Here is a 12,714-nt window from a genome sequence, read left to right as displayed (position 1 = left end):
TCATGTGCCCTTTTGTTTTACAGTATCATGTGATACTGGGACTTGTTTTATGGGAACATATATTGTTCATTTTTATTACCCATTGTCAATGTTTTTCATAATACGGTAGCTTATATCAAAAAAGGAAAAAGTCAAGAAAAACTTCATTTAAGATTCAATCGCACTTCAGTTTGGAAGTGGGACCAATTCTTAATATCAACTGTGACTTTCGCCTCAATACACAACTTTTTTTTTAAATATATATTTAGATTTTTTATTTTTTTTACATGCCAAGCATATTTTTGTTACATATAATCAAGCTGGTTCTATAATATTGTAATGTATCTTGTTCTATTATATAAATAAAACAATTTACAGAAGATGAACACAGAGGATGAACAAAAATAGCATCTGTGAACTTTCATGAACATTTTAGATGAAGGCACTTAATATCTTGAAGTGCTTTGTTTGTTGGTGTGCCATTTTATAGATTTTTACTAACAGCTTTGCCATTTACCAAGATTGTAGTACTATAGAATAGTAATACAAATGTCATTATTTTTCTTTCTGCCTGTTGTCCAGATGAATAATTTATGTTTGTACTTTTCTCCTGTTTTTGCTTTTTAAAAAACATTCCTCATCAGTACATTTGTCTCCTTTCCATTTAAATTCTAACATAATTTTTCTTGCCCTACTGGTGATTTTTTTTTCTTGTTTCAAGCATGAGCCTTGCTTCATGTTATGTATGCAAACAAGATATCACCAATGGGGTAAACTAATTCCATATTTATTCTTAGTAAACAAGTTTTAATATTTCATGCAATTAAGATTTTAAAGTAAATACATGTTGTTTTAAATATGTTTAGAACGTTTTACTATAATAAAAAAAAACTATTTAAAAATACTTATTAAGAACAGTTGTCTGCAATCAGTGCATATCAGTACATGCTATTGTGCTGATTTATTTGGCAAACAATAACTTTGTCATTAAAAACACTAGATTGATTGGAGGGAAGAATAATTGCCTAAAATATTAAACATCTTCCACAAAAATTTGAGTATTCTAGTCTACAGGTTTCCAGTTAATGTTTATCATTGTTGTTTCAATATTATAGATATAGTATTATTGGTATTTTGAATTGGTTTGCGTTTTTATAATTGAATTTATTTAATTTTTAGTTGTTTGTGTTTAAATATTTATACTTAGCTTTGATTTATTGTTATTTAATTTTTGGTTTTCATACTTTAGGTTTTTCATCTAATATTTATATTTTAATTCATTTTATTTCACCTTTATTTCGGTCACCAAAACCATTGTTCATATCTTTAGTCTTCAAGGATATTTCCAAGGACTGGTTTTGTTTCATTAAAGATCTCTTCCTGTCAGTCCCTCCCTCCCTCTGTTTTAGTCAAAATCACTTTCCTCACCGAAAACAATTTCACACCATCAACGTTTCCATCACACCCACACATCTGCATTTCAGACCTCAAAGCAGGTGTAATTTCTCCAAAGTCACAATAAAGGGAGAGTGAGATCGAGCGTCGCCCTGTGAACATAAAAGTGAGAGACAGAAAAAGAGGGAGACTGATTGAAAAAAGAAGCGAAAAGAGACACTAAAAAGGAAGGGAATGGTGAATGTGCCCCAGCGCTGATAGAAGTGACACGCATGCTTTAATTAAACCTTTCACCTCCACTCAAAGTGGTTGAGATGTGCGTGGAGTGCTTCTCGTAATGGCTGCTGAGCTGACTGATTAGAGTAAACAGAGCGATAAACCTCAAGAGCGGCTTTAGCTGCTACATGCAGATGATCCCCGGAGGTCTAACGCTGCAGGCTCACAGAGGCTGTTTGAGAGTGCCCAAAGAGACCCAACTTAAAGGCCCTCGTCTCCTCTCCTTATCAGGCCCGTCAGCGCTTACGCTCACAAACACAAACAGCATCTGAAAATGAGCCTGGCTGCATGTGCTGAATTTGTCAGAGAGCGAAAGAGAGAAGATGAGCGAGTAAGAAGAAGAGCCCTGAGGAAGGAAAGATGGCCAAAGAAGGGGACGGATGGGGAGCAGGCACCGAAAACAACCCGCTGCAATTACAGCCGCGGACTGGAAAGGCCAGTGGACTGTTGTTGTTGTTATGATGCTGCCCCCCAAAACAACATGTTATGGGTCTTTACTGACTGTCAGTGACATCACTAATGGAGCAGTGGAACTTGGGAATGGGAGACGGGAGGTTGGATTTCGTTTAAAGGAACAGATCACTGAAAAACGAAGCCTGTGTGATATTTATTAATATGAAGATATTTTGGAAAAACTAATTGCCCATAAAATGAATATGGGGTCTAGTGTTATTTGCAAACACATATCAGCGCTGCTAATATCAATATATGTGTATTTTAATAATGTAAACCGAGTTTGTTTTATCCATAAAGAGATTTGCTTCACGTTTTTGAGCTATAGCAGGCCACCCAGTATTGAATTTTAATAAGCTGACACAGGGTTTACATTGTCATGATTTAAAAATGAAGTCGGTTATTATAATTCATATGAATCTCGTGATTTATAGAGAATATGGCAACAGTATATGAACGTAATGACTGTTATTTGTTCTTAATGAATGAATATCTTTGTAAGTGGATTTTTGCGTGCTCCTTGTAGCTTGACTGCTCAAAACTGTATGGAAATGAAAATTAAACCAGTAGAACCAATAAGATTTTTGTCAGTGGGGTTTGTAAATTCATACAAATAATATATAAGCTTATTCATAATGGCGCTCTGACTTGCGCATCCGGGATCAACTTCTCATAACACATCTCTGAAAACTGTGACACATCACGCTAAATAAACATCTCACTTTCTCACTCTCTCTCTTTTTACTTGCTTTCCTATTCTGCTAATGTTTGTCAACAACAACAACAGAAAATGTTTCAGTTACCGTAGGCTGAGATGGATTTTGAATCCTCTATATTGCTGGATGTACAGCTTTAATATTTCATGAGGCGACATGATTCATTCAGTTTCGCAGCAGGAAGCGCCGGTCCTTCATGCCTCTGAGCAGAGTGTGCGGCAGAAGACATGATATGTGTTATTCTATGAAACCTTCACTCTTTCAGACAGATTCGCTCTATGTTACGCCTGACACATGCTGCCACTCAAATCAGTGGGGTTTTGGCAGAGCAACATTGAATGATTTTATTATATCCATACCATAAGCCCCTGCAGATACTCCACTAAAGCCGGACCCATGTGCGAGGTGCTGGAATCTGCCATCTCTCTGAGTTGTGATGGGATTACACAATAGATCGGCCAATTATAGAGGCTGGAGAGACAAAGGCAGACCCACAAGAACTCAGATGTTATCTGTGGGGGGATGTTAGGATTTCAACAGAAAAGATTGTCAGTTACCATCCCTGGAAGTTGGCAATCCACATTCAGCTCACAAGTAATCAATCCCTGTTTGGTGAAAGAAACGATGACGCAGTCAACTTTGCACAAATGATAAATCTGAGGTTTTATATTGTTGTATTATAGAATATAATTATTTTTAATTTGTTAACTTCCACCCCATGTTGTCCATGATGTTCATATCTTTGTTTCTTCAGTCGAAAAAAGAATTGGATTTTTTGAGGAAAGCATTTCAGTATTTTTTCTCGTATTGTGGACTTCAGTGGGACCCAATGGGTTGCAGTTTGAATGCAGCTTCAAAGGCCTCTACACTGAGGCATTAAGGGTCTCATCTAGCGAAACGATCAGCAATTAAATATACTTTTTAACCATAAATGCTTGTCGTGCAACATCAGCCGTTACATAATCACATTAGAAAGTTTGAAACTTTGCACGTTAGCTTTGTAAACACTGACTACATAATGGGTGAAGTCGATGCTAGTGCAAGATGAGCATTTGTGGGTAAAAATATATAACTTTATTTATTTATTCCTTTTCGAAAATGACATTTTGCTATTTGCTATTTACCTTCTGCCCATTGGTTCCCATTGAAGTACACTATGTAAAGAAAGGTCCTACAATGTTTCCCTCAGAAACATTAATTTCTCTTTGACGGAAATAAAAAAGACATGAACATCTTGGATGATGTGATGGCGAATACATTATCTTTATTCCAGAGGGTAAAAATGGCAATTTATTTATCTAGGTTTAATAGTAGTCCCAGGCTAAGATGTAAATCTAAGCTGTTACAGCTGAAAGATACCTAAAGTGACTCATCCTAAAATATATCAGAGCCTTTGCGTTGTCTCAAGATGCGCACCATGTTTTTTTTTCATTATTTTTCTAATAATATATATATATATATATATATATATATATATATATATATATATATATATATATATATATATATATATATACTAAAATGTCCTAATTGAACTAATCCTGACCTAGAGAAATTCCAGTCTGTGAAATCAGGCCTATGTCTCCAGGTTACTGTTACATCAACAAAAGCATAGTAAAATCATAAGATTTTTCTTAGCAAAAACTAAAATTATGGAAAATTGTTTAAGAACACTGATTTCAGCTTGACAAAATTTCTTAGATCAGTTAAAATTAACTGAAAATAGTATACAAATTAGTGAAGTATAGCATTTTGACTTAAATTTGTCGGCATATATTATATATCAAAATAAAGAACCAAGCCTCTGCTTAAAAAAACCCCCAAACTTTTTATGCTATATTTATGTTCATGTTTTATCATAACTTGAATACAGATAGGTTTTATCATTAATACAAAAGTTGTCATAAATACAACATGCATTTTCATCAAAGTACTGCATTAACAAGCAAAATACTATCAGATATCATATTCTTTCATCTGTAATTATTATAATTACATCTGTAATTACATCATAATTATTTGAATAATTGAAACGGCATTCAGTAAACAGAACAAAGAGGAAACACACACACACACAAAAACACATTTAAGCATATACATATATACCTATATATATATACACACACACACACACACACATACTCTATATATAGATCACACACACCCACATATATACATATTTATATTCATATCGCCGGGTAATCGATCTATCCACAGCATAACTAGAGATGTTTATCTGTGTCTGCAATGGTCAAAACATAATTTAAATGCAAGATCTACATATATGATCTATATTATGATCTACAATGTCTCTGAGCATTTTTTCAAGCCCGGCATACCCGGCAAGTCCCGTAACTCATTCAGGACACGCTCTAGGGCTTTCCTTACTGTAATACATCTAGAACAGAATAGTAGTAAAAACAGGTAGGGTTGTGACCTAACTGACGAGATATTTCGTGAAAGATGAGAAAAGGGTTAATTAATTTTATGTTGTTCTATATCATAATTCTTGTTCATAATTCTATGATTCTTGTTGCCGAACAGTTTTACCTTTTGCTTTCTCTCTTCCTCTTCACTGTTTCTGTGCCATACCCTTTCCCTTTCTTCTTCTGTATACTTCTTTCATTTTTAATCACTTCCTATTTTTCGTACAAATTTGTACAAATTAGCCACATTGTAAAATACATACGGAGACTATAGATTTTTCTTTTTATTTGTCTCTTCTTACATTTCTCATATTTTTCCCTTTTTCTTGTCTTTCCCTTTGCGTAAGGCGCAAATTGCTTTCTATCCCGCTACCTTACTTTTAACTTTATCTTTTCTCTTTTCTCTTTTTTCTTCCTCCTTCCTTTTATTAAATTTTCATCCTTTTTATTTCCTATTCCTTGTCCTTTTCCATGTTGTTTTCTTCCATGTCGTTTGCTTTATCTTACCCTTTCTAATCCTCTCCTTTATTGTGCCGTTCTTTTTTTCTTTTCTCCTTCTAGTCCATTGCACACTGCTTCGTTTCTCCCTCTCTTTTCCTCTTGCATCAGCCTGCAACCACAGATACATATTTGCAGAGGCAAGTCCTGCCACATTCTCTCAAATCGCACCCTCCATTCCCCCCTTGACCGGCCCAGTTTTTTTTTCCAGTCGGGACTTGTGGAGGGCTGGAACATGTGCTCCCTGTAGCTTGCACCCTGGGGTCTTAATAAGCAGGAGACAGTCCTGTATGCATAAATAACCTTCATCAAACCAGCCAAGTTAGGAGCAAGACAGCCTGGGAGGGGTGGTCATGTGACTGCAGACTAGTAGCAGATCAGGATAAGGCTCCTAAATCACTGCTCCCTGAGAACCAATGCTGTTTGATCCTGTTAATCCAACCATTCAGGCCCGATCAATGGCCCTCCTGAAGGCATTAGTGTCTGATTGCATAGGGCAGGTGTGTTTTGGAGGGCTCTGGTCCAGTAAAGTTTTTCTTTTTTTTTTTCCTTCTGAAAGCTCTCTGGTGTTGAAATTGATTCCGCAAAGCTAGACTGGATGCCTAATCACCCAGGTGGAGAGCGTAACCAGGCTGTCAGCGCATGCTTATGTGGCGTGAATTGGGTTCTCCTCCACATTGGAGGACAACACGGATAGCCGTGGTTTTCTTGGGCCTCCTACAGAAAGGCCCCGAATGATTAATTCCTGGGGAAAATCAACACTTCATGCTTATTGATCCAAACATTGTTTGCTTTTGCTGCTCTGCGGAGCTTAACTTGTCTATAGCAGACTGTTTAACCAAATCTCAAAGTCTTTCAAGTAATCATTAAGATTAGCACGTTGCAAATGTGCTGGCTTCATAACAAATTATGGCAGGATTAAGATTTCTAATTTAAATTTTTTATCTTTAAATAGTTAATAGGCCGTCTGGAGTCTATGTGTGGCCATAAAACCCAAAAGGGGTTGCTTTTTTATTAAAATAAACTTTTTATCGTGATTTTTCAAGTGTTAATGCATTTATTTACCAGTGAGGCAACAGTGATAGTGAAGAAAATGGTTTATGCGCATATAAATAGTACACCAAATAAAAATGAAAACTTATGATATTGATACTCAAAAATGGACTTGTGTGTATATAATAGGTAATGGGTAGGATTAGGGTTGTGGGGCAGACGTGTGTCATATGTATGCAAAAACTTTGTAATATATGCACGCCAAACATGTGCTTGTCATAAAAACGGTCTATTTAAGTCTATTAAAGTCTATTTTTGCACATCAATATCACAAGTTTTAATTTTAATTTGCGGTACTATTTATGCTTATTTACATGAGACCGGGTTGCTTTTTTCGCATCTTGTAGTTACAAAAACACCCACCAGCAATACCTTGTATAGTAATTACAATAACTAATTGTGTAGTATATTTCTAATAACTTTTGAATTACAGAATGTGCAGAGCAAATTACTGACTGAATCTCTTATGTGTATTTATGCGATTGTATGTTTTTGTAAAAGTGTGAGGGATAATCGTGAAAAGATTACATTTGCAAGCATCAAAGCAATGAAGAATAAATTGAGAAAAATGATATGAATACACATTAAGTCATTAACAATAACTTTACTTAATGAATTCAAGTCACATGGACTCTTACACAAACACTGTACATACGAAAGGTTTTTTATTTATTTATTTATTTTTTTTTTAGATATTATTCATTCAACATGTTCTGTACATGTATATAGAGGAGTGAAAAAATCTGAAAATGTTTCCAATACCTGCGTGTGTGTTATGAGCATGGCCCCAGCTGTTTACTCCCTCCTCTTGGACAGAAATGTAAAGGGGGATTTACCAGTCAGTCTCATCCTCCACACAAAAGCAGAGGGCTAATCAGCTTCCGCTCTCATCCGAGCTGAATCAGGACTCCATGGGAATCCCAAGCCAGCTCTCCAAAAGCGGCCCTCATCCCTCCATCTTCAGTCTTTCCATCACTCCACACTGCTTGCTGTCCCTCTGTAAAGCAGCTTCGGTCACTATCAGCCTCTGTAGATTTTCCAGCTCCTTCTTCATTCTTCTGTATGTTCTTTGTGTTTAAACGTGGTGAAGATTGCAGCTTTGTTCTTTCAAGCTGATCAGCGAGAAACTTAGCGTTTGCGGTTCTCAGATTTGAAGTATGCATAAAGATTTAAAGATTACATGATTTAAAGATTTTAAGACATGCATGCAAAAACTATGGTATTTATGAATTACCTTGTGAGGCTTAAAAGAGAAGTCCAACGACCACATATACTGTAAAAATGAAAGGATTCTTGAAAAAATCTGAAAAACAGCTAGGCATGCTTTTAAAGGTGTCTCAGATTTATAGGAACTGCAGTTTATATTTTAAGTACCAGAGTTTTTCTTAAGTAGTTTGTTGACAATTTAATACTTTTATTACGTTTTGGAAAAAGGTTCTCCACAGAGTTCTGTCTGCATGGCAGTCTGAGGAACACTTTAAGGAAGTTATTGCATTACTGCATCTATTAGATCAAAAATACAATAGTATTGAGATTACATTTTGTATTTTCTGTTTTAGTAGCTTTTTAAAGTTTATTCCGGTGATGGCAAAGCAGAATTTTCAGCAGCCATTACTCAAGTCTTCAGCGATACATGATCTTTCCAGTTTGCTCAAGATTTGTTTTGTCTTTGATGAATAGAAAGTTTTTTTTTTTTTTTTTTTTTTTATAAAATCATGCATTCCCGCAAAAAAGAAAAAACAAAACAAAAACAATTGGTACTTTGAAAAAAATATAACTGCCCTCAAACATTTTTGAACGGTATGCCCTAGATTTTTACTTCTGTAAGTTCTGTTAGCCTTCAATCCAAATCAATATACATCTCACAAAAGCGATCCTCTTAGGTCAGTAAAAAGGTTTTTAATGTCATATCAGAATTTTTAGTTTGGCTTTGAGTACCAGAATATTATATTATCTAGCCAAAATTGTAGTCAGGTATTAAAGTGTGTCAGCTTTTAATTAATTTGCTACTTGAAAACGTGCTGAGGTACTATAAAAGGGAGAAAGGTTTTTAAAGAATTTCCTATCATCTACGCTTATTTTATAGTTACACTTATAGTTAAAGGGATAAAAACTTCTGTCTTTACTTGTATGAGTCTATACTTCTGTTTAACACAAAAGAAGATATTTTAAATAATGATGGTAATACAACAGTTGAGGGTAGCGATTCAGAATTTTATATCTCACAATTCAGACTTTATTTCTCAGAAACTCAAAATTCTGATAATAGAAGTCAAAATTGCATGCTTGCATAAAAAGTCAGAATTTACATTTTTTATAGTTTTAATTAGTCTTTGGACAAAAATTATGGGCTTCTAGTTGACAGCAGCTGCTTGGCCCATGCCAACCAGCCAAACCTAGATAAATCAAGTATCTCATTCTTTGCTTATATGGATTCACGTGTCAAATGAAACATGAATCAGAGTGACTCATCTGTGTGATATTATCAGAACATCAAGCTGGTTTGAACTCATGCCTCCAGCCTAGATGCTGCAGAGCTTATATTGCATTCTGTTGTATTACAGTCACTTTCACAATCACAGCCATTATTCAAATCTCACTACAAGAATGCGTGGCTTGATGTGCACCACAGGCCCTCAATCAAGATTTGTGTTGCTTCAACATTCAGCATGCTTGCTACTGAAGAGTCTAATCCAGTTAAACAGAATTCTGCAACATGTCAGATCCTTATCGAAATGTTTTCAGAAACTGTTTTCATGTCGTGCCCCTCACCGAAGCTACAATTTTGTCGAATTAGAGTAATATGTGAAAGGATTGGAATAAGTTTGCAGCCTCGTTGAAAGACATTTACAGTTATTGCTTCATGAACGGTTGCCAAACAAATACATAAATTAAATACTCTGGCAGTGTTGTTTCAAAGAACTTGTTAATGTTCGACCGTCTTAAAGTTGCAGTGGCTTACTCTAGCATATTGAAATATTTTAATGCCTACTGTATTTAGACATTAATACCAAAATTAATGTGCTGTGATGCAAGGTTGCGAACATAAGGCGTATGAAACATAATACCGTTTGGGAAAAGAACTGAGAGAAAACCAAAGAAGCTTTACAAACTACAGATTCACTTTAACAAGCCGGCTAGTGAGTATGATATTCCCACAGCATGCATACCTCGACGAGTCAAATCAACAACGTCTCCTAAGCAACAAATGACAGAGAAAGAAATGAAATGATGCAAGCAATCATCACTATCTGATCCTCCCTATAGGTCAGGCAGACGTGTCTACAGTTGCTGTGCTGCTTGGAGCATTGAATTCTCGACACAGTGCAATACGCACTCTTAGATTGCAGTACTATCAAAGACAAGGTGTATAATGCATGCAAACTGTCAGTGAAGGCACGTAGGTTGTTTTGTGCTCTTTTCGTACCAGAGTTTGATTCTTCCCTCATCCTGCTGCCCCCACTGGTCTCTTCTAAATGTACTTCTGGTAACTGTGTGTTTGCAGTAGAAACGTGAGTGCGGGTGGCGTCTATTTAACATTGTAATAGTATCTGGCAGGACGAACAGTTTAACATTTTATTCATAATTTTAATTTTATTGCATTGCCCAAAAGTCTTCAGTGTCAAATGATCCTTCAGAAATCATTCTAATATGCTGAATTGCTGTTCAAGAAATAATAATGAAGTTCATTAAATCTGAAAACAGTTGTGCTGTTTTTTTGCGTGTGGTAACCGTGATACTTTTTTCATGAGTCTTGAATGAATAGTGAGTTCAAAATAGCAAAATTTTTCAAACAGGAATCTTTTGTAACAGTGTCTGCATCGCCTCATTTGGGAAATTTAATTAATCGTTGCTGAATAAAATGAAAAAACTCTTACGTCAAACTTTTGAATATATTGCATAATATATTGGTCGTTATATCAAAAATGGTAATATTAATATCTATTTTTCATCTTGTACTTGATAATGTTTTTTTTTGAGACTGACTTTGGCTATTAATAGGTTATCATTCATTGAATTCAACATTTACTTGTCTATTAGTATTGACCAGAATTTTAATATTGATTCATCCATAACATTTTGTTAATCTGCTTGTAAAACAAACAATTTCCGCACGCATTAATGATTCCTGATAGACAAATGTGACACATATTGTTGCTTGTTCATCTGATGAGGAACTATTGTTTAGAGTTTAATTAGTGCTAAACTAATTTTAGCATAGCTCAATAGTTTAAATTCTTCCCTTGATACATATCTTTAGAATTGTGATCTTAGCTTTGGGGGGAAATAAACTCTTCTGTAAGATGGTGATTAACCTGCATGATTTTCTGTGCATCAAATGTCCCTGGTGATAAAGCTATGAGAGAGGAAGCATTTGCCAGTGCCAAAAAATCTGTAAGACTCTAAAAGATTCTCAAAAAAAGCTGTTATTTATTTTGACACTTTCTTCATTCTTACTCAGACAGGTGGAAAAGAATGCTTCATAGTTACTTTTGACATTCTCAGGGCACTTACACACTATAGAAAGCTCTGATGGAGCATTTGACGGATTGCGAATGTGCAAGATGCTTTTTGAGGGTGTGGAAAGAGCCGGGTCAGTTTGAAATCTAGCGGGAATATAGAAAGCTAAACCTTTACGGCTGGCTTTTTTTGCTGAAACACAAAAGAGGAGATTCTAAAGAAATCAATCTTTTCCATACCATCAGTAAAGGCCTGCACTGTTAAAAAAAAGATGCACAAACATTAAGGAAGCAGGACAAAGAAGTGTTCTATATATCGACTCCTTCAAGTCAAAATATAGGTTTTTATTCTTGGGAAAGCTTGACATTGGATCTATCTATCTATCTATCTATCTATCTATCTATCTATCTCGTTAAAAACAACAGCAAAAATCGCATGCTTACTTGATGTTGCTGTGCTACGTGGTTACAAAAACGTATAGTTTGTACATGTTAATTATTGTAATTTAAAACAAAGTATTTCAAACTGCAATAGCAGTTTATAATAATACACAATCTTTTAGATATTTCATTTTCATTCTTTGGCCTGTTTTCTTTGACATACCTGTGTATTTCAAATACTGTGCATCCCATTAAAAACTGGCCAAATAAAAAGTTTCTCAGTCACGAAACCTGACAATAGCGTGGTGAAACTGGAGACAAGCAGAGGGTGACACAGCACTGTAGATCTGGAGCATAGTTTTCTTTATGGTAGAGATTTGAGCACCTGTAAGTCAGCACCTCTGCATACCACAGCCGCTAATGGCTGTCTCTGAGGAGCGCTGGGCCAACCTCACCTGCTTGCAACCGTATCCCATTCTGTCTACGACGGCGGAGCCCTTGGGAGCCAGAGGAAGAGGATGGAGAGTGGGAGGAATTGAAGGAAGAGCGGAGCCAGGTGAGAAGGGTCCATCTTGCTTCTTTCTCCCCGGGCTCTGACGGGCATTGTCAGGCTTTTTCGTCAAGGTGAAGACAAGGAGAGAGCTCAGGGGTAGAGCAGTATGTGTCGGTTAGAGCTCGGCTGACATGTAGCCTGGAGAGCAAGAGCAAAGAGTGGCACACTTCCACCTTACAGTGGAATTAATTTGTCCATTCGATGAAGACATGCAGTATTTATTGTGTTTTAAATTTCTCACAGGGATGGCATGCCCTTGGAATAATCAGTGCACATGATTGCTGTGTTTTGCTGATTGTGGAAGCAATTCTTCCTCTGACATGACCTAAATAAAATAGTGGCACAGAAAGTTCTAGCACTTCCAGACTGAGTAAAGAGATAAGAACAGCATGTTGAAAGGACCAATGGAGAATATTTTTCTTTGTGTGAATGCAATAAATATCTGCCAGAACAAAACACTCTAAAACTAACAGCCAAAAAAACTAATTAAACAGAATTAGTTAAGCAAAAGCAAACAATCAAAG

This window comes from Puntigrus tetrazona, chromosome 19 (genome assembly GCF_018831695.1).
Source record: "Puntigrus tetrazona isolate hp1 chromosome 19, ASM1883169v1, whole genome shotgun sequence".
In the NCBI taxonomy this organism is placed as follows: Eukaryota; Metazoa; Chordata; class Actinopteri; order Cypriniformes; family Cyprinidae; genus Puntigrus; species Puntigrus tetrazona.
The sequence above is the reverse complement of the archived record's forward strand: the minus strand, read 5'-3'. Positions refer to the sequence as shown.